Raw genomic sequence first — 20,401 nt, forward strand, 5'->3', positions numbered from 1 at the left:
ATCTGCAAGAGCCCACTCTCTGCCAAAAGCAGAGCATCCAATCATTTTTCTAAACTTGCCTCAATGTTAATTTCATCCTTTGAAAGGTGGAGAAAGCAAAGAAGAGAACTTCTATTCTGGGCCAAACTGTGAACAAGGAGAAACTGGTCTCTAGAGCAGAAATAATGAGACTTCTGCAAGCAGTCAACTACTTCATCCTAAAAGTCATGGCACTGAAGGAGAGGAAAGATGAGTCTGCTCTGATGTACGCCCTAGATATTGGAAGTTCAATTCAGAAGGTTCAGAGAAAGGATCTGTAGGATCCAATAGTCTAATTTTTCCAAGAAAGCTGGGTCTAGAGGGACAGAAAGCTCTGAAGAAAATAACTTCTAAAGACACAAGCAGAAATTATTATGAGAAGAAAGAGCTAACGAAAAAAATGGATGAGGTTACAAAGAGAATCCATTGACTAGTTCAGATTCTTAAAAGATTTCTGTTAAAGATGACTGCAAAGGCAAGTAACTGGGTATAATTCCAAAAGGTGTAGTTCTGAAAGAATGAAAGGTTTTTTTTTTTAAAAAAAAAAAGCAACACTGGGGACAAGAGGAGAATAAAATAAAAATAGGATAAGAAAATGACTGAGCTACTCAATATTTATTTTGCTTTTGCTTTCTATTACAAAGAAAATGATGCTTGGATTGAGAAGAATAGTGCGAAAATGGTTAGCAGGAAATGGAACCCAAAGATAACTGCCATCAATGAGTTCAAATAAATAGATCTGGACAAACTAACTAAAGTAGTGAATGAACTGGTATTTGTGATTGCTGAGTTCCTGTCTCTATCTTGGAAAGACTGTGGTTTTGGGTGACGCACAAACTCAACATGTGTCAACATGTCAGGGGCCACCAAAAAACTTATGTTGTCCTAGGTTGCATGAACAGAGGCATGATGTTCAGATTAAGGGAAGTGAGATTCCTATTGTCTCTGCCCTAGTCCAACTACAGCTGGAATACCATTTTCAGTTCTGAGCACCACTTTTTAGGACATAGCTAAGCCAGAGCACATCCAGAAGAGGGAACCATGATGGTCAGAGGACATGTTGTATGAGGAATTGAAGAAAGGAATAAAAGACATTTAACTTGCAGAAGAGAAGCTAGTAGAAGATGTAATAACTATCTTCAAGTTCTTGGAAGTCTATCAAGTGGGAAAAGATTAGACTTCTTGGCCTCAAAAGGCAGAACTAGTGAGGATGGTTAGATGCTGTAAGGAAAATGGCAAAAGCCCAGGGACTGGTGGGTGCAGCCATAAGGCAGTTACCCTGGTAGTCCAGCTGGCAAGTAATCCAGTGTATCTAGAGTGCAGGAGGGCGGGGAGATCATGCTGATGTACAAGCACATCTCCTTTAGAATCGTTACTATTGACAAATTCATATTAGCTTCTAATGTTGATAGTGCCAAGAATTCTGGTGGCAAAACTTTCTTTTCTGGATCTTCAGTTGCTATTTGTGTTGAGTAGGCAGAGACTGTAGGACCTTTAGAGGAAGTTTCTAGGGCTATGTCTCCACTGGAGTTGCTACCCTGGATGATGGATAGTGCCAGGTGGTAAGCAGAGTCAGAAGTTTGGAAGGCACTGCTTCTCACAATATTCTTGCACATGAACTCTGTGGAAGATGGTGGTCGTGGTAGTGGTGATCTCATCTACACTCGTCCGCTCAGCCAGTTCTTGTCTTTCCCTTAAAATGCCTCTATTTACCTTCAACTGGTTTGCCATACATACATATATAAAATACAGACTCTAACACAGCTGTTCTTAACCTTTTTTTGTGTCATGAACCCCTTTGGCAATCTGGTGAACCCTATGGACTCATTCTCACAATAATATTTGTTTCTGTTATTCATAATTTAAGAAAATGTTAAACTTCAGTGATAAGTTAGTGAAAATTAAGATGCATTTTTTCCCATCGAAGTTCCTGGACCCCCTGAAATCTCTCTATATATTCCAAATTGAGTCACTGCTTTAAGACAGTCTACTTCCAAGGAGTCAACAGAACAACCCCAAGTACCTGGCAGATCAGCAGAAGGAAAGACCCTTGGTATCTTATAGACAAATTCCTTCTCTGCTTAGAGGGGCTGAGGGTAATAAGGATACTGAAGAAGTGTGAGTACTAAAACTGAAGCAATCTTGGGTGATGATCATTTTCCTGGTGAAGAGGTTTCCTGGGAACATGATATACTCTCACTAACTAATCTCATCTGTTCCCATGGGTTCAATTACCAACTTTATGCAAATTATTATAAAATCTGCATCTCTAGGCCTAAACTCATTCTCTACATTATCAAATGTCTTTTGTCTACATCCACCTAATTATTTACATGTTGTTTCTTACATTTGGAATGTAAGCTACTTGAGAATAGGGATAATTTTTTTTCTCTTTCTTTTATTCCCAATGTTTATCACAATGCCTGCCATATAGTAAACTCATAATAAATGCTTATTGACTAAATGACTGACAAGAAGATCAAAATGTTGGTCAAATGCTACAGCCTTGGGTGAACTGGAATTTTGATCATTACTCCTGCTAAATTATAGGCAACTAGTAGCAAAAAAAAAAAAGGAGTCAGAAAAAAGTATGACCAGAAACAGAGGTTGATTAATGATATAGCAGAAGTGAGAAATAAAAGATAAACAACCCACTTACTTTACTGGTTCTCTGCTGCTTCAGTTCCCCTGTAGATATTGGATGGAGCCCCTAATGAGGACTAATGGTAGGACATGGACAAGAGTCTTGCATAGAATAAGAAGATATAACTGGGTTGCAATGTGTATCACTGTAAGAGAACCCCTATCTACAAGATCATAGACCAATTAGAGTGATCCCACACTTCTTCCAAATTGTTCCAATTCCTAGAGGGTGGAACAAAGAATTCCTCCCCAAATCTCCATTTCTCCAGCTCCACAGAGTTTTTAAGCTCTCTCTTATGTGTTTCATTCTCCCATTAGAGAGAAAGTTACATAAGAGCAGAGACTATCTTTCTTTTTATTTGTATCCCCATAACTTTATGTGGTGCCTGGTACAGCACTTAATTTTTTTCAATATGTGAATACATATTTATTATAAATTGCATACACATACTATTGCAATCACATTTTATGAGTCTTAGGTATAAGCATACACAAAAGAAATTTTTAGAGACAGGTAGGTGGTATAGTGGATAGAACACTGGGTGTGGAATTAGGAAGATGTGAGTTCTTCCTAAGAGACTTCATTGTGTCATCTTGGGCAAATTACTTCATTTCTCTGGGTCTCAATTTCCTTTTCTATAAAATGAGATGGTTGAACTCAATAGTCATAGCAGGCTTTCAATAAATGTTTATTGACAGATTGAGTATATATAGAGAAGAGGGCCTTGGGACAAGGTCTTAGAGGCTACCATTTCTTAATGGATAGGGGTTAAATGATGATTCTGCAAAAAAGACTGAAGATTTGTCACATAAGTAGGAGGAGACCTCAAGAGCAATGTCACAGAAACCAAAGGAAGAGAGAGAACCCAGGATTAGGAACTGGTCAACAAATAAAATCAACAAATATTTATTAAGCATTTTCTATGTGCCACGCTCCACGCTAAGTGCTGGGAATACAAATACAAGCAAAAAAAAGAAAACAGTCCCTACCCTTAAGAAGCCTACATTCTAATGACGGAAGATGGCACACAAAAAGGAGCTGGAAAGTGGGGAGTTGGGGAGGTAGTGCAGTCCTAGGAATTTGTTTGCAAAGATAGAGATAGAGCTATTGAATAAAAGAAAGAGAGTGAATAGTGGAAGGGTTTAAGATCCAGAGGGAGGTTGCATGGATAGGGGTTTGGCCTTCCCAAGTAGATGTGAAGTTATCAGAGACTAGTGAAAAAAATGGAGAGATTAGAGGGTTACCTACCAGGGTTTTGAAGCATAGAATGGGGCTGAAGAGGCAGCTTTCAATAGGTAGTTTTTTATTTTCTCAGTAAAGTAGCAGGTGAGATCCTCTGCTGAGAAAAAAATTGAATAAGGGTAATGAAAGGGACTTGAGGTAAGGAGGGAAGAGAAGGTCGTGGCAGAAAGTTTGAAATAGAAACCATGGAGAGTGTGATGAGAGTCATCTGAGTATAAAGATTCCAAAGGAGAGAACCAGAACCAAAGTCAGAAATGGCCCTAGGTTATTGAGGAGGTATATGTAGGTGTTTATATGAAGTGGATATCCATGTTTGAGGTCAGCACAAGCCAAAGTCAGGTACAGAAGGAATGGGACAGGTACAGGACTCACTATCTGTCTCACTTCAGGTCTCAGCCTGTTCATATCCCCCAGCACCGATCAATGAGTGAGATCCAGTGCAGTGCTGAAACTGCTAAGTCAAATTGCTAACAAAGAAAGTCTGCATTTTAAAAAAGCATTGATTTATTGTCTCATTGATTTAAAAGAACCAGTGTTAATTAAAAGTCTTTTTGACTACAAAGTGGTAACTTTGGAATCAGAAAAACCTGGGTGCAAGCTCCACCTCTTATTCATGCTGGTTGTATGACCAACAAATGATGTAACTAACCTCTCAGCACTCCTGTAACCCAGTCAGTTGCTGTTTTGCATTGATACTGAAGAGGGCTTTTGCTCCTCAGAGCACCACATATCTATGTAATAATAGATCTAGACAAAAAAAAATTTTAGTAAGTGCAGAGATTTTCATTTAACTTATCTGCAAGGTGGTATCAACAAAACAGGTAGACACATAGAAATCCGTAAGATGTACCATGTGCTCAAAGGCATACCTTAATTGTGTTTTTTAATGGGTTTTTTTGTGTCTCATTTTTAAAGTTTTTGTTTATGAAATAAAGTTTAATTGTTAATTAAAATAAGTTTAGTAAAGTTTTAGTTTGGTGAATATAAATAAAGTGCTTTATGATTGAATATTCGATGTTCACCTTGTAAAATTAATAAATGAAGTTCCCTCCATATGCTCACTAAATGACATGATGTACTGCTCCCACCTGTGACTAGATTGGTATAGTGAATAAGGCCCTAGACTTGGAGTTAGGAAGACCTGGGTTCAAATTCTGCCTCTTTTACTAACTAGCTATATGACCCTAAGCAAGTCACTTAGTTTAGTGTCCTAGGCAACTCTTTAAAGTTATATCAGCTGAAGAGAAAGTGAGGACCTGAATAATAGGAGGAGGTTTCTTGCCTGTGAGGTTCCTGTACTAACAAATCAAAAGTCCATTCTTTATCCTATCCAACACAGTTCCCAGACTTTACTGTCTTCTGTGGTGGTAACTGCTTTCCCTACTTTATCTGCCAAAATTCAACACACACTTGAGTCAAGTGCACGTGTGAAATATACATATATGGTTGCCTTCATGAGTATCGCTCCCCATGTGGGATAGGGATCCTCTCTTCCCCTGTGTTATAGATTTTTCCACTGTATAACATATGTATAGGGATGGTGGTGGTGATACAGAAGTGAGGAGAGGAACACAGGAATGCCCTCCTTAAAGGTTCCCAGAAAAAGACTATTTCTCTCTGTGTGTCTCTCTCTTCCTCTGTTTCTGTCTCTCTGTCTCTCTGTGTCTCCATCTCTGTCTCTCTCTCTCTCTCTCTCCCTCTCCCTCTCCCTCTTTTTCTCCTCCTCCTCTCATTTCTTCTCTTTCTCTCTTTTTCTCTGTCCCTCCCTTCTTTCTACTTCTTCTCCTCCTCCCCTTTCTGCCTCATCTCTTTCTCTCTTGTCAGGGTTTTCACTCACAACAATAATAGTATAGGAGAAATGTAGGCTTCAGTTTATAAATCACTCTCTTATTTTATTTCTACTGCTCTTCACTTTGGGCTGTGGAATTTTATGGCAGTGAGGCGCTGCTGGTTGATGATCTCCTGGGGTTAGAGGAATCATCACTTTGACCACCTCTGTATTGTCTGGTCTCTCATAGGCGCTAGATGATTCTTCCACCAGCTCCCAAAATCTATTGTCCGCACAAGCATACACAAGCAACCACTCATATATTTTGCATGATAGTAGAATAAACAGTGTCAAAGGAATAAGCAGAAAATGACAGTGTTGGGGAAGGGAAACCACTGCATGACGACAAGAGTGCAGCCAGCTGCTGCAGGAACCAAGGCTTTGCTATGTTAAATCTTTCTGCTCATAGGAATTAGTGAAGCGTCAAACTCCAGGACAGTGTTACAATTAAGGGCGGCTACCTTCTCCCCAGCTCAGAGCCATCAAAAGAGGAATTTGTCTATAAGACACGGAGGGTCTCTTCTCCAGACTTGGTCCACTAGACACTGCCATAGTCTTTCTCACCTTGCCTTAACTGCATTGCTGCTGTGCTAACGAGAGCTGTGTCTTTTAGTCTTTGAAGAGGAGAGAAGACAAACACAAATCTCAGGTTTAGTGATTGACTCTTCAAAGTCCATATGGCCTAAAGCAACCCAACCTTCTATCCCTTCCTTCAGAAGCGAGATATGAATTCAAGTTTTCCTGATTCCAAATCTAGGACCTTATCCCTACACCAATCTGATCATAGCTGTCAGCAGTACATATCATTAGGGGGACATATTCAGGGAATTTTATTTATTTTATAAGGTGAACATCAATTGAATATTCAATCATAAAGGAAGTATTTGTATTCATCAAACTAAAAAACTACTTTATAAATGAGAAATTTTAAATAGAGATACAAAATACCAAGTTCCTGGGTTGCATCTCCCAGAACACTCCATAAACCATTCAAGAAGACTGTTTACACAGTTTATGACCTCAACAACCAACAAAATTCTAGGAAAACATAGGAATCTTTATAGTTATGACTCAAGACTAGATTCTGTTTCAGGGTTACACATAGATAAGTTACAGATAGAATCAAAATGATAGATAAGTTATAGATAATAATAGATAAAATAGGTGTATCCCCACCCAGCTTACCAGTGAATACTGCTAGAGGCACTAATATAAACCTATTTGTCTATCTCACTAGTGGGCATTGTCAGAGGGATTAAGGACTGCAGAAATACTTGGGTGGAGCCAAGATGGCAGAGTAAAGGCAGGAACTCGCCTGAGCTCTCCCCCCAAACTCCTCCAAATACCTTTAAAAAATGACTGTAAACAACTGAACAGACTTTAATCCAGGGGATGTAGAATGAATGACATTTGACCTTGGAGTTGAGAACTCTGGGAAGAAAGAGAGTGGAATCTTTGAGTCTTCTTCCCAGAGTTCTCAGCTCCAACTTCAAACATTACTCTTTCTTTACTCTTCGGTAAAAATCTACTCCATTTCTACAAGTCCCTCTGACAAGCCAGGTGGGGTTATGTTTGATAAGAGAAGCAAGGAAATAATAGGGTAGAGGGACAGTCTGAAAGTCTAGGTTCAGCCTTTATCTCTCATTCATACAAGTGTGTGCTTTACCCCTCTTTTTCCTCTAGGCTATTCTATTTAGTGATTTTATCAGCTCCCTTGGGTTCAGTTATCATCTCTAAGCAAATGATTCCCAGATCTATATATCCAGCTCTAGTCTCTCTCGTGAGCCTCAGTCTCACATCGCCAATTGCATTTCGGACATCACAAACTAGATCTTTCTTAGGTACCTCAACTTCAACATTAATAGAACTAATCTTTCCCTTGCCAAATAAACAAACAAAACCCCCTTCCTTCTTTGGAACTTTTCTATTGCTATTAAGGACCCCACTATTCTCCCAGGCACACAAACTCAGTGTCATTAAAATTCCTCTCTCTCACTCACCCTACATATCCAATCTCTCACCAGATCTTTTTGTTTCCACCTTTGCAACATCTCTTGTATGTGTACTTTTCTCTCCATTCTCACAGACACCACCCTAATACAGGTCCTTATTACTTGTCACCTGAACTATTGCAATGCCTTGTTGGCTGTTCTCCTTATCTCAAATCTCTTCCTCAATCCAATCCATCCTCCACTCAGGTGCTAGGGTAGGTTTACCTATATCTCCACTCCACCAACCCCACCAACACACAAACTCAACAAAGTCTAGTGGCTCCATATTGCCTCCAGGATAAATTATAACCTTCTCTGGCATTTAAAATTTCATAACCCTTCCTACGTTTCTAGTCATTTTACATTTTACTACCCTTCAGATGCACTATTCACATATAATAATTCATCTCCTCTCTCTGTACATTTCCACTAGCTGGTCCCCAGATCCTAAATGGTGTCCCTTTTAACCTCTACCTCTCTTAGATCCCCTTTCCCTTCTTTCCTTCAAGATTAACTCTAAGCCCAACTTCTGTAGGACGCCTTTCCTGGTCCCTCCCAACTCTTAGTGCCTTCCTCCTCTGAGATGACTCTGAGTGATCTTTGATGTATTTGTATGTTGTCTCCCCCGTTAAAATGTGAGCTCCTTGAGGTCAGGTCCTGACTTTGCCTCTCTTTGTGTACCCAGCACTTAGCCCAGTGCATGGCACATAGTAATATTCGTTGGCATTTAGTAATAGTACACTTGCTATATAACAAAAATAAACTTGGCACATAGTAATAATATGTTTAATAAGTATATGTTGACTGAGTGACGGACCATGGCTATGTGGCTTAACTTCTCACAGTCCCAGTTTCCTCATCTGTAAGATGAAAATAATAACAGGATCTATTTCACAAGATTATTGTGAGGCTCCAATGAAGTAGCATATGTAAAGTACTATATAAGGACTAGTTCTTGTTGATGTGTAGTCATCATCTCTGTCTTGCTTATCCACAAACGCTGACTGAACTTCCTTAGAGTACGTGGCTTTTTATTAGGGGCTGTAGGAAAGAACAGCTCCCAGGGGTGGCTACAGCCAGAGCATGAGGCAGCTTTGAAACTTGTATGTGAGAAGAATATGCTTTAGGGGTTCTGCCACTCTCAAGATGAGAGCAAGCAAAGAAAGAATGACCCCTTGCACTCTAGGTAGTAAAGTGGAATTGGAGATTCTCCTCTCTTTCTTAAAATGCTATTTCAGTTCTCATAGGAGAACATATTTTCTTTTGCTATCCTGGAATGCCTTTTTCCAATGTGATATCAAATGGTACTGCTGGAACAGCAGCTAATCTGCTTTAGTAATAAGGACCAGAGTACAGATTGCTTCTTAGGTGCTCACCTCAGTAGTAGTAGGCACTCTCAGAGGGTGCTCTGGGGGATCAGCAACCATTCCTGGGGTGTGTCTCAGGCTCTATGGCAGTTATTGTGACTCACCTCCTTGGCTCTGTCCTCGTGGGTGGTAGCCCAGGTTCTCTTTGTACTTTATGGATTTGGTGTGGAGTTCTTGGCTTGGTAATGCCCATACCTATCTAGGGAAAACTCCATCTCTCATCCTGTCCCTGCTATGTTTCAATTGAGGTTATTTACAATGACATAATTGCATACAGCTCTTTAGAGAGGAATAAAAATAAATACATCTACACATCCAGTATGGACATCTTAGCCTACAGTTTTCTCCAGACCAGGCACTGCTCTACAAACATACACCTTCAACAGTCAAAGCTCAAAAGTAAGGGAGTTCAAAGTAACAGCCTTCCAGTGTTGGTTCCAAGAAACTCTAACTTGCAACTCTAACTCCAAATATGTGAAGACTTTCCCCAGCAGAATAGGCATATGAGAACAGTTTGTTCCAAAGGCCACGAAGGCAGCTGAAGTAAGTTGGTCAAACACTGAAGATGCCAAGGTCATACAATACATTTGGGGCCATCACCAGTCATCTTGACTTTTGTCTTGCCACTGTACTTCAATGACTCTGGAAGAGAAAGTGAGGCTGATGACTATGTGCAACTCTGCCTCACTCAAATTCAATTTATATGCAAATCAAGACATCACCCATGATGTCATTGGTCCTTTTTGAAAATGAAGGACGAACAACAACAAATTTCTCCAATACTGCTGATGCAGGACAGAGGGCTGTCAGTCCCACATGGAATCCCCCAACTCCAAAAGATCCCAGGGTCACAAGACCATCTAGTCCACTGCCCTCATTTTGCAATTGAGGAACCTGAGGTTTAGAGCACTCCAGCCAGACGGCAGGGCCAGGATTTGGTCCTTAGAGTATTCTGCTATGTTGATGCTTTTCTTGTTTGCCTCTGACTTTTCTCCAGTCCTCTCTTTCTTTGTGTACTTAGCGCTTAGCAGAGTGCCTGGCACAAAATAGGGGCTCCTTCACTCACACCAGACACCTGAGCCCCAATTATCCTTTGTCTAGCAGACCTGGATGACTCCAGAAGATGACTGCCTTCAGAACTCTCCTCCAGGATAATACTGTTCTTTACTCACTATCTAGTCATTCCTTCAACAAGCTCTTGGACCCTACTTGTATTGGCACTGTAATAGATTCTGACTAGGAGACAGAAGAGGTATAAGACCATCTTTGCCTTTGGGGAGCTTCCCACTTCAGTGGTGGAATAAGATGGGTGTCCATGGAGGAAACACTAGTCTTGCTTGATTAATTGTCAGAATGTATGATGCAGGCAATGGCTCTACATAAGAGCAGAAAAGGCAGAAGTCAATGTGGATTGGAACGGTTGGAGGAGGGATTCATGAAGGGGGTGGTGTTTGAGCTGGGGTTGAAGGATGGGTAGGATTTGAACTGTTAAGGTTAAGGGGGATGGATATTCCAAATAAAGGAAATAACATGAACAAAGGCACAAAATGGAAGGAATGTTTTTTTTTTTTTTCTGGGAACCAATGAGAAGATTGGCCTGGATAGACACCATCTGAGGAGTTTGAAGGAGTCTAGACTAACCTCTAATATCCCTTCTAACGAGTATTCTATGATTCTGCAGCTATTCTATAGACAATATAGGCCACTAAAGATTTAGGGAAAAGAGATTTAGATGATGAAAGTAGTGTTTTAGGGGAAAAGTTGTGAGTAATTGGAGGGGATAAAGGAAGAAATCAATGATTTATTTCAGCCTGAATTTTCTAACCTGATAGCCTGGAAAAAATAATGAGATCTAAAGCAAAGATGAATATGGCTGTCTGCCTCTCTTGGATCAGTCCTTACAGCTTTTAAAAATGTACCTAATGTAAAAAGAAAAGTTCAAATGCCATTTTTGATCTGTGGGCCACTATGATGACCACTGCCATATTGTGGCCACTTATCCCACTTACAGGGGCAACTCTAGTTAAATCTGAAAATCTAAGAAGGAGAGGGAGTATATGTGATGGATAATATAGGAAATAATAAGATTACAGATTTAGAGCTAGAAGGGACCTTAGGGAATGGTGAATCCAATCCTTTCATTTACAGATGAGAAAACTGAATCTCAGAAAGGTCGACTTGTCCAGGGTCAAACAGTTACAAGTCACTGTCTGAGGTAGGATTTAAACCCTCATTTTCCTGCCTTCAACTTCAGCATTGTACCAACTATACCATACCACCTTTTAGCCATAGGGTTCTAGATTTGGGTTCTTAATCAGAGGTGTTCTGGTTAATGTTCAACAGCCTGCTCTCCCCCCCCAAAAAATGCACAACACACTTTTAAGTTTATTCTGCATTATTAACATTTTATCCATCATTTTCTTAAGTCTAGACCACAAACAAAACCATCAATCAAGTCCTGATTTGTGGTGTTTGCCAATTTCTAAGATGTAAATGTTCACACTAAAAATTTAACAGTCAGCTCTCTTGAGCTGGTATGGGCTGGCTCTAACACTTTCGTGGTTCTAGTCCTAGATTTTGGGCAAACCAAGTCACTGCTTTTGTTGATCATGTCCCCATGCTCTTTAAGTTCCTCTTCATTTATGAAATTCCATTATACTGGGGGTGGAAGATGGGAAGAGAAAATGCTTAATGAATTCATGTCGATGATTGCTTGTTTACAAAGGGCCTTTTCTTCACATATTCAGTGTTCTATCTCTAGTGGAGCAGTGAGTGAGATTTCAGTTTGACTCCAGAGCTGCTAGTACACTATTCTTCACCAAATAGTTGATCGATCCATGTTAATGACTGATTGACTAACACTTCCTAGTTTCCCTAGCACCCTTCAATTTCCTCCATCGCAGCTTGTCAAGAGGAGGCTGCCTAGTGCCTAGTACACTTGGGATTTCATAAGTGTTCATCGAGATTGATTCTCCCATAATGAGAAAGGTGTGTGGATTCAATTCTATGGGATTGCATGGGAAAGAAAAGTGGTAAACAAATCACTACTGAATTCTAATTGATGACACTTTAGTCACAAACAACCCCTGGACCTTATGTAACCTAGAAAATCAAGATGAGCTGAGCTCATTAATTCTAATTGCAAACATGAAATAAAATAATTTCCTGCTTCATCACTTAGAGCAATTATCTCGCTGCCTAGATACCATCAGACTTAGGCTGTGTCTATGCATAAACTAGTTCTGAAAGAAAATTGTTGAATTTAGCCAGACCATTGGTTACTTTCAAAATTACTATCACCAGATAATATTTAGTTAAGTTCAATGAATTCTACACATTCTCTGAGCCCCTCTCCTTCCCCCCAAAAGCAATTTTTATGTGTAGAGTTAGCTTCATTATTCTCTACCTGCAGATTGGAGGAAATAGGAAAACATGAAAAAGTCCAGGTTACATTCAACAACAAACATTTAAAAAAATTTTAATTGTATCTTTTTAATAAATATTTTCCCAATTACATATAAAAATTTTTAACATTTGTTTTTTAAAATTTTGAGTTCTAAATTCTCTTCCTCCCTCCCTCCCCTCCTCCTTATTGAGAAGGCAAACAATTTATTATAGATTATACATGTACAGTCATGCAAAACATATTTCCATATTAGTCATGTTGTGAAAAAAAAACACAGACCCCCCTCAAAAAAAACAAGAAAAACAAAGTAAGAAAAGTATGCTTCAATTTGTATTCAGAATCCACCAATTAATTTTTTATTAATTTATTTATTTTTAGTTTTCAACATTCACTTCCTCAAGATTTTGAATTCCAAATTTTCTCTCCATCTCATTCCTCCCCCCACCCCAAGATGGCATGCGTTCTGAATACCCCTTCCCCTAATCTGCCCTCCCTTCTATCTCCCCCCACCTTCTCTTATCCCCTTCCCCTTCAATTTTCCTGTAGGGCAGGATAGATTTCTATATCTCATTTCCCGTATATCTTATTTCCAAGTTGCATGTGAAAACAATTTTTTAACATTTGTTTTTAAAACTTTGGGGTCCAAATTTTCTCCCTTCCTCCCTTCCTACCCATCCTCATTGAGAAGGCAAGCAACTCAATACAGGTTATACATGTGCAGTCATGCAAAACACTTCCGTAGTAATCATGTTGTGAAAAATGAAGTATATTTCCCTTAATCCTATCCCACCCCCCATTTATTCTATTCTCTCTTTTGACCCTGTCCTTCCTTAGAAGTGTTTGCTTCTGATTACACCGGGTACTCCCCCAGTCTGCCCTGCCCTCTATTGTCTCCTTGCTCTCTTGTCCCCTTCCCCTCCTATTTTCCTGTAGGGTAAGATAGATTTCCATACCCAATTGAGTGTGTATGTTATTCCCTCCTTAAGCCAAATCTGATAAGAATAAGATTCATTCATTCCCTCTCACTTTCTCTCATTTTCTGTCCACTGAAAAAGCCTTTTCTTGTATGTTTTATGTGAGATAATTTACCCCATTCTACCTCTCCCTTTCTCCCCCCAGTATGATCCTCTCTCACCTTTAATTTTATTCTCCAGATATCACCCCTTCATCTTCAACTCACCCTGTGCCCTCTATCTATCTATCTATCTGTCTATCTATCTATCTATCTATCTATCTATCTATCTATCTACCTATCTATCTACATACATATAATTTTCCCCCTCTAACTACCGTAATACTGACAAAGGTCTCATGAGTTACAAATATCATCTTTCCATGCAGGAATGTAAACAGTTCAACTTTAATAAGTCCCTTATGATTTCTCTTTCTGTTTACCTCTTCATGTTTCTCTTGACTCTTGTATTTGAATGTCTAATTTTCTATTCAGCTCTGGTCTTTTCATCAAGAATGCTTGAAAGTCCTCTATTTCACTGAATGTCCATTTTTTCTCCTGAAGGATTATACTCAGTTTTGCTGGGTAGGTGATTCTTGGTTGTAAACCTATCTCCTTTGCCCTCCAGAATATTATATTCCAAGCCCTCCGGTCCCTTAATATAGAAGCTGCTGAATCTTGTGTTATCCTGATTGTGTTTCCACAATACTTTAATTATTTCTTTCTGGCTGCTTGCAATATTTTCTCCTTGACCTGGGAACTCTGGAATTTGGCTACAATATTCCTAGGAGTTTTCTTTTGGGAATCTCTTTCAGGAGGTGATTGGTGGATTCTATTCATTTGTATTTTGCCCTCTGGTTCTAAAATATCAGGATAATTTTCCTTGATAATTTCTTGAAAGATGATGTCTAGGTTCTTTTTTTGATCATGGTTTTCAGATAGTCCAATCATTTTTAAATGATCTCTCCTGGATCTATTTTCCAGGTCAGTTGTTTTTCCAATGAGATATTTCACATTGTTTTCTATTTTTTCATTCTCTTGGTTTTGTTTTATAATTTCTTGATTTCTCATAAAGTCACTAGCTTCCAATTACTCCATTCTAATTTTTAAGGAAGTATTTTCTTCAGTAACTTTTTGGACTTCCTTTTCCATCTGGCCAATTTTGCTTTTTAAGGCATTCTTCTCTTCATTGGCTTTTTGGACCTTTTTTTTGCCATTTGGGTTAGGCTATTTTTTTAAGGTGTTATTTTCTTCAGTATTTTTTTGGGTCTCCTTTAGCAAGCTGTTGACTTGTTTTTCATGATTTTCTTGCATCACTCTCATTTCTCTTCCTAGTTTTTCCTTTACTTCTCTTATTTGCTTCTCAAAATCCTTTTTGAGCTCTTCCATAGCCTCAGACCAATTCTTATTTTTCTTGGAGGCTTTGGATGTAGGAGCTTTGACTTTGTTGTCTTCTTCTGGTTGTGTGTTTCAATCTTCTTTGTCACCAAAGAAAGATTCTATGGTCTGACCTTTTTTGTGCCTTTGTTTGCTCATGATCCCAGCCAATTACTTGAGTTATAAACTCTTTGTCAAGGTAGGGGTCTACTTCCAGTGTGGAGAATGTATTGTCCCAAGCTTCAGGGGTTTTGTGCAGCTGTTTTCAGAGATACTTCTAGGGACCTGTAAATTTTCTGTTCTTCCAAGGTGGGGCAAGGTATTTACTCCTTTCCTGGCCTGCCCTCTGATCTATGAGTGACCACAAGCACTCTTTTCTGCCTTGGAACTGTGAGGAGGATTTCCTCTCCACCACCACTACAAGCTCCACCACACCAGCACTCCTCCTTGCCCCAGTACTGCCACCTAGAACTGTGACCCAGATCCAAACACAGACAAAGCAAGAGAATCTTGCACCAGCAAGGAGATCCCTGCAATCCCCCTCAGGTCAGTGACTTGATTCCCCCTCAGTCTGTGGGCTGGAAGCTCCAGAATCAGCCACTGCCCCAGAGGTGCATGCAGGCACTGGAGCTGGGACCATGCTTCTCTCTCACCACAGTCACAGACTTTTCCTACTGACCTTCTAAGTTGTCTTTGGCATTCGTGGGTTGAGAAGTCTGCAAACTGCCACAGCTGCCTGTGATTCAGTCCTCTGAGGCCTGCTCCAGGTTTGCCGAGGCCTGTTTTGCCTGTGCACTCATGCTGAACTGCATTCCTCTCCCTGCTCAGCACGATATACCTTTCCTATCAATCATCCAGGTGGTCTTGGGCTAGAAATTTGTTTCACTCTGTCTTTTTGTGGGTTCTACTGCTTTAGAATTTGTTTAGAGCCATTTTTTACAGGTATTTGGAGGAGTTTGGGGGAGAGCTCAAGCAAGTCTCTGTTTTTACTCCGCCATCTTGGCTCACCCCCCCCCCATTTTTTATTCCACCAGTTATTTTTCTGGAGATCTATAGCATTTATTATCATGAGTCTTTTGGAATTGTGTTAAATTATTGTATTTCTGAGAATAGTTAAGTCATTAACAGTTAATCTTTGTACAATATTGCTGTTACTGTGTACAATGTTCTCCTGGTTCTATTCCCTTCACCTTGCATCAATTCATGTAAGCCTTTCCAGGTTTTTCTGAAAGGATCCTGCTCATCATTTCTTATGGCACAATGGTATTCCATCACAATCATATACCACAACTTGTTCAATCATTTTGCAATTGATGAACATCCTCTCAATTTCTGATTCTTTGCCACCACAAAAAGAGTTGCTATATTTTTGTAAATATAGATCCTTTTCCTTTTTTTAAAATTTCTTTGGGATTCAGACCTAGTAGTGGTATTCCTAGGTTAAAGGATATGCACAATTTTATAGCCCTTTGGGCATAGTTCCAAATTACTCTCTAGAATGGTTGGATCAGTTCACAATTCCACTAACAGTGCATTAGTATCCCAGTTTTCACACATCCCCTTTAACATTTATCATATTCCTTTTATGTCATATTAGCCAATTTTATTTGTGTGAGATAGTACCTCAGAGTTATTTTGATTTTCATTTCTCTAATGAATAGTAATAACATTTCTATATGACTATAGATGGCTTTGATTTCTTTTTCTGAAAACTGTCTTTTCATATCCTTTGATCATTTATCAATTGGAGAATGACTTTATTCTTATAAATTTGACTCAGTTTCCTATATATTTGAGAAATGAGGCATTTATCAGAGAAATTTGCCCTAAAAACTCCCTCCCTCAGTTTCCTGCTTTCCTTTTAATCTTAGCTGCATTAGTATTATTTATGCCAGACCTTTTTAATTTAATGCAATCAGAATTATCCATTTTACATCCTGCAATACTCTCTATCTCTTCTTTAGTCATAAATTCTTCCCTTATCCAAAGATCTGACAAGTAAACTATTACATGCTCTCTTAATTTACTAATGGTATCACCCTTTATATCTAAATCATGTACCCATTTTGACCTTATCTTGTTATATCTTATTTTGGTTCAAGATGAACAACAAACTTTAAAAAAAAAGCAAAAACTTCTTAGTAAGTACATGTGACTTGAGAGAGGGGACAGGAAAATACAATACAGTTTATCTAAGACACAACGCCTGCCCTCATGGAATTTGAGATCTAGCAGGGAGTTTAGAGTCTGGTAAGCTATGTCTCTTCAATAATTTATGATAATTAGCTACATTATTATATTCTATTAATATAGTAATTGTGTATAATATATTAACTAAATTACACATGATTATTAATTAATAATTATCATTGAAGTATCACTTATAAATGAAGGAAGGAAGAAAACAAGCATTTAAGTGGCAGCAATGTGCCAAGTACTGTGCCAAGAGCTTTACAAATATTACCTCATTTTATCCTCATAATAATCCTTTAAGGGAGGTGCTATTATTATCCCCATTTTACAGTCAAGGAAACTGGGACAAAGAGAGGTTAAGTGACTTACCCAGGATCACAAAGCTAATGAGTATCTGAGGCAGAATTTGAACTCAGGTCTTCTTGACTCCAGTGCTTTATTCACAGTGCCACCTACTGCCTTTATATAGAATAATACTTAAATCATCAGAGGCATAAGCATCATCCCCAAGGCAGAGGACTGCCATAACTGAATATCCTTTGTTCCTGATAAAAATCTTAGGGTAACTTCTTCCTGGGCATACCTCCTTTCCCCCGTGCTCTCTTTTATTCCCTACCCTTCTTTATACCCTCATTGATACATGTGTCATATTTTGGGGGGATATTCTATAGTTCTTATGATTTCTTTTTTAACTTTTTGCATTTTGACTCCCTTTATGTGATCCACGTGTCAATTGGGAGCAGGCTCCTAAAACGGTATGCTTAGGTGTAATTTTAGGCAGAAGTCTCTAACACAATCTCTAGATCCCATCTCCCATCCAGGGAAACCTTGGGAATGCTGATATCTGGTTCATTTTAGTCTCTCCCAAAGGGCCTCCGTTTATCTACAAGCATTCAGGCTAATAATAATAGCATCTACCTCCTAGAGTTGTTGTGAAGATAAAATGAAATAATATTTGTAAAGTGCTTTGTAAATCTTTAAAAATAACATAAATGATAGTATTATTGCTAATTTTTAAGAAATAAAATAGAGAGTAGGTTTTCTTTCACCAGACAAAGATACAGAAAGGCCTCACACATAAGCCCTTCGGTAGTCACGAAAACTCCCTTCCCCTTTTCCAGATGGTGTCTAGCAACCCTCTCCTTCTCAGGATTCTTCACATCAGGGAATTACAATGTTCTTGGGTTTGCTCCTCTGGCTTGCAGTTACACGGTGATTCCTTGCTTTGCCAATCTCTCTTCCTCTGTTTCTTAGTCATTTTACTGCTCAGTGCTCGTGCTTCCCTGCCATGTCAATCTTTATTTCCACCCAAGTTCCCTACTGCATTGCTCTTGGTGAAGATCTGTCTCCCCCAGGGTCCATGTGGTTGCAGCCACCTATCACTTCCTCGGGTCTGCATGAGGTGTCACTCATCTGAGTACTTTCTGTGATCCACATGGTCCTTCTTAAATGAAAGCAGCAATCCTCTTGCTGAAAGCTTGCACATAGGAAAGGGGAGCCAAATGAATGCTACATTTGTATTCTAGTTAATAATTAAAATAATTCAGTCAGTCTTTCCTCACCCTCCACTCTATAACCCCCAAATGAAAAACAAACAAACAAACAACAGGCTTGGGTGCAGACAGCCCTATTTCTCGTTTCTTGTGGGTCTGACACCACAGGGGGAAACTAACAAGCTTAGGCTAAATGTCTTAAATGAATAATTGAACACAACAAATTTGGATGATAAATTATGGATTAGAGGTGCTAAGTTACTGCAGAATCGTAAAGCATAGGAATGTTAAAATGTGTGTTTTGACCTGCGTGTGTTTATGTTGTTGCTTTTTAAAAAAAGAAAAGAAAGTGACCCCAAATAAATCAATAACCCCCAAACTAAGAAAAGTCCAAAGCATTAGGAAATATTACCTTCCATTCCAAGAATGCTCACAGGCAATTTTTCTGAGTCTAGTTGCATAGTAATTACAGCCAAATTCCCATTGGCAGACCCATGAGATAACACATACGGGTGGAAATTGGCTGTATTTTATTTAAAGCCACAACCAAACATTTGCAGTGGTAATCTAACAAAAATGTCTTTGTTAGTACTTCCGCTTTGTGATGGGAGCTGCCACATTTCTGAAATATCGGATAATCACTTTTGGCCTAGACACTTACATTAGAAAGTGATTTGCAGTGACTGGTAGATACACGTTTCTATACACACATTTACACACATAGTGAGACACTTTGTGTAACACCACTTCAGCAACTTGTGGAGATGAATGTACGAATTCAGGCTGGCAACTAGGATCAGCAGGAAAGGTGAACAGTTAGCTTGTGTGAAAAGGACCAAGGGCTAATTACATGAATATCGGCAAGGTAGAGAGTGAATTTGGATAGAAAGCTCTGGGGCAGCCACTCCTCTGAGATGTTAATGAGGTCATAGAGAAGAAGCCTCTTTCTTGGAGGTAAGGGCTGGAGGAGAGCGTGGAACGCAATAACTATCCTTTTCGTCAAGAAGAACCATTTTTAATTTCCGCCACACTTTAAGATTGAAAGTGGAGAAAATGCTGGTAGAAAAATCCCTGAGAAGAGCAGGGAGCCAGCCGTTGCCAGCTGCGTAACCCTTTCCCTGTGGGAATAACCCACGTTAACCCAAGTGTAACCCATGGCCCAGAACTGTAAGAAAACCATTCTTTGGGTATACATGGATCCAAGTCCAATTTCTAAAAAAATTAAATGCACTTTTTTGGTGTTAACAATTATCAACAATTGTAAATATTTCAATATACAAACAAAAAGTGTAGAAGGGATCAAGGTTCAATCTGGAAGACATCAATAATTAATTTTTGTGATTCATGCCCTCCCCAGAATCATTCTAGCTTGTTTCCTGCTGTCAAGTTGGTGTCCTCAGTTCCTTTGCAAGCTAACAAGACACACAACAGAGAGCCAATTTATTTCATGCAACAAAGAATAAGAAAGGACTCACGCCTAGACCATAGACAATAAAAAACACTTTGCCCTCTGCTGATCCCCACCTTTTCCAGGGATATATATGGTCACTCTAGAATTGTAGTCCTACACCTTGAGGAAAAAACTGGAGGTTTTGTCAGATAGTGAGTCAAACTATCATTTTAGTGAGCTCCACCTTCTCCAAGGACCTGTAAAGTTGCTCTAGATTTGTACCACCCAGAGATTGACCACGCTCTCCCTCTACCCCATACACAATGGGAAGAGAACTTTGAGTCACTGTAGAGTTTATTTCCCTCCCCACACCACATGATTCACAGTATTACTACTATTACCACCACCACCACCACCACCACCACCACCACCACCACTACTACTATACTACTACTACTACTACTACTACTACTACTACTACTACTACTACTACTACTACT

Source organism: Vombatus ursinus, unplaced genomic scaffold (genome assembly GCF_900497805.2).
Source record: "Vombatus ursinus unplaced genomic scaffold, bare-nosed wombat genome assembly UNPS02014798.1, whole genome shotgun sequence".
In the NCBI taxonomy this organism is placed as follows: Eukaryota; Metazoa; Chordata; class Mammalia; order Diprotodontia; family Vombatidae; genus Vombatus; species Vombatus ursinus.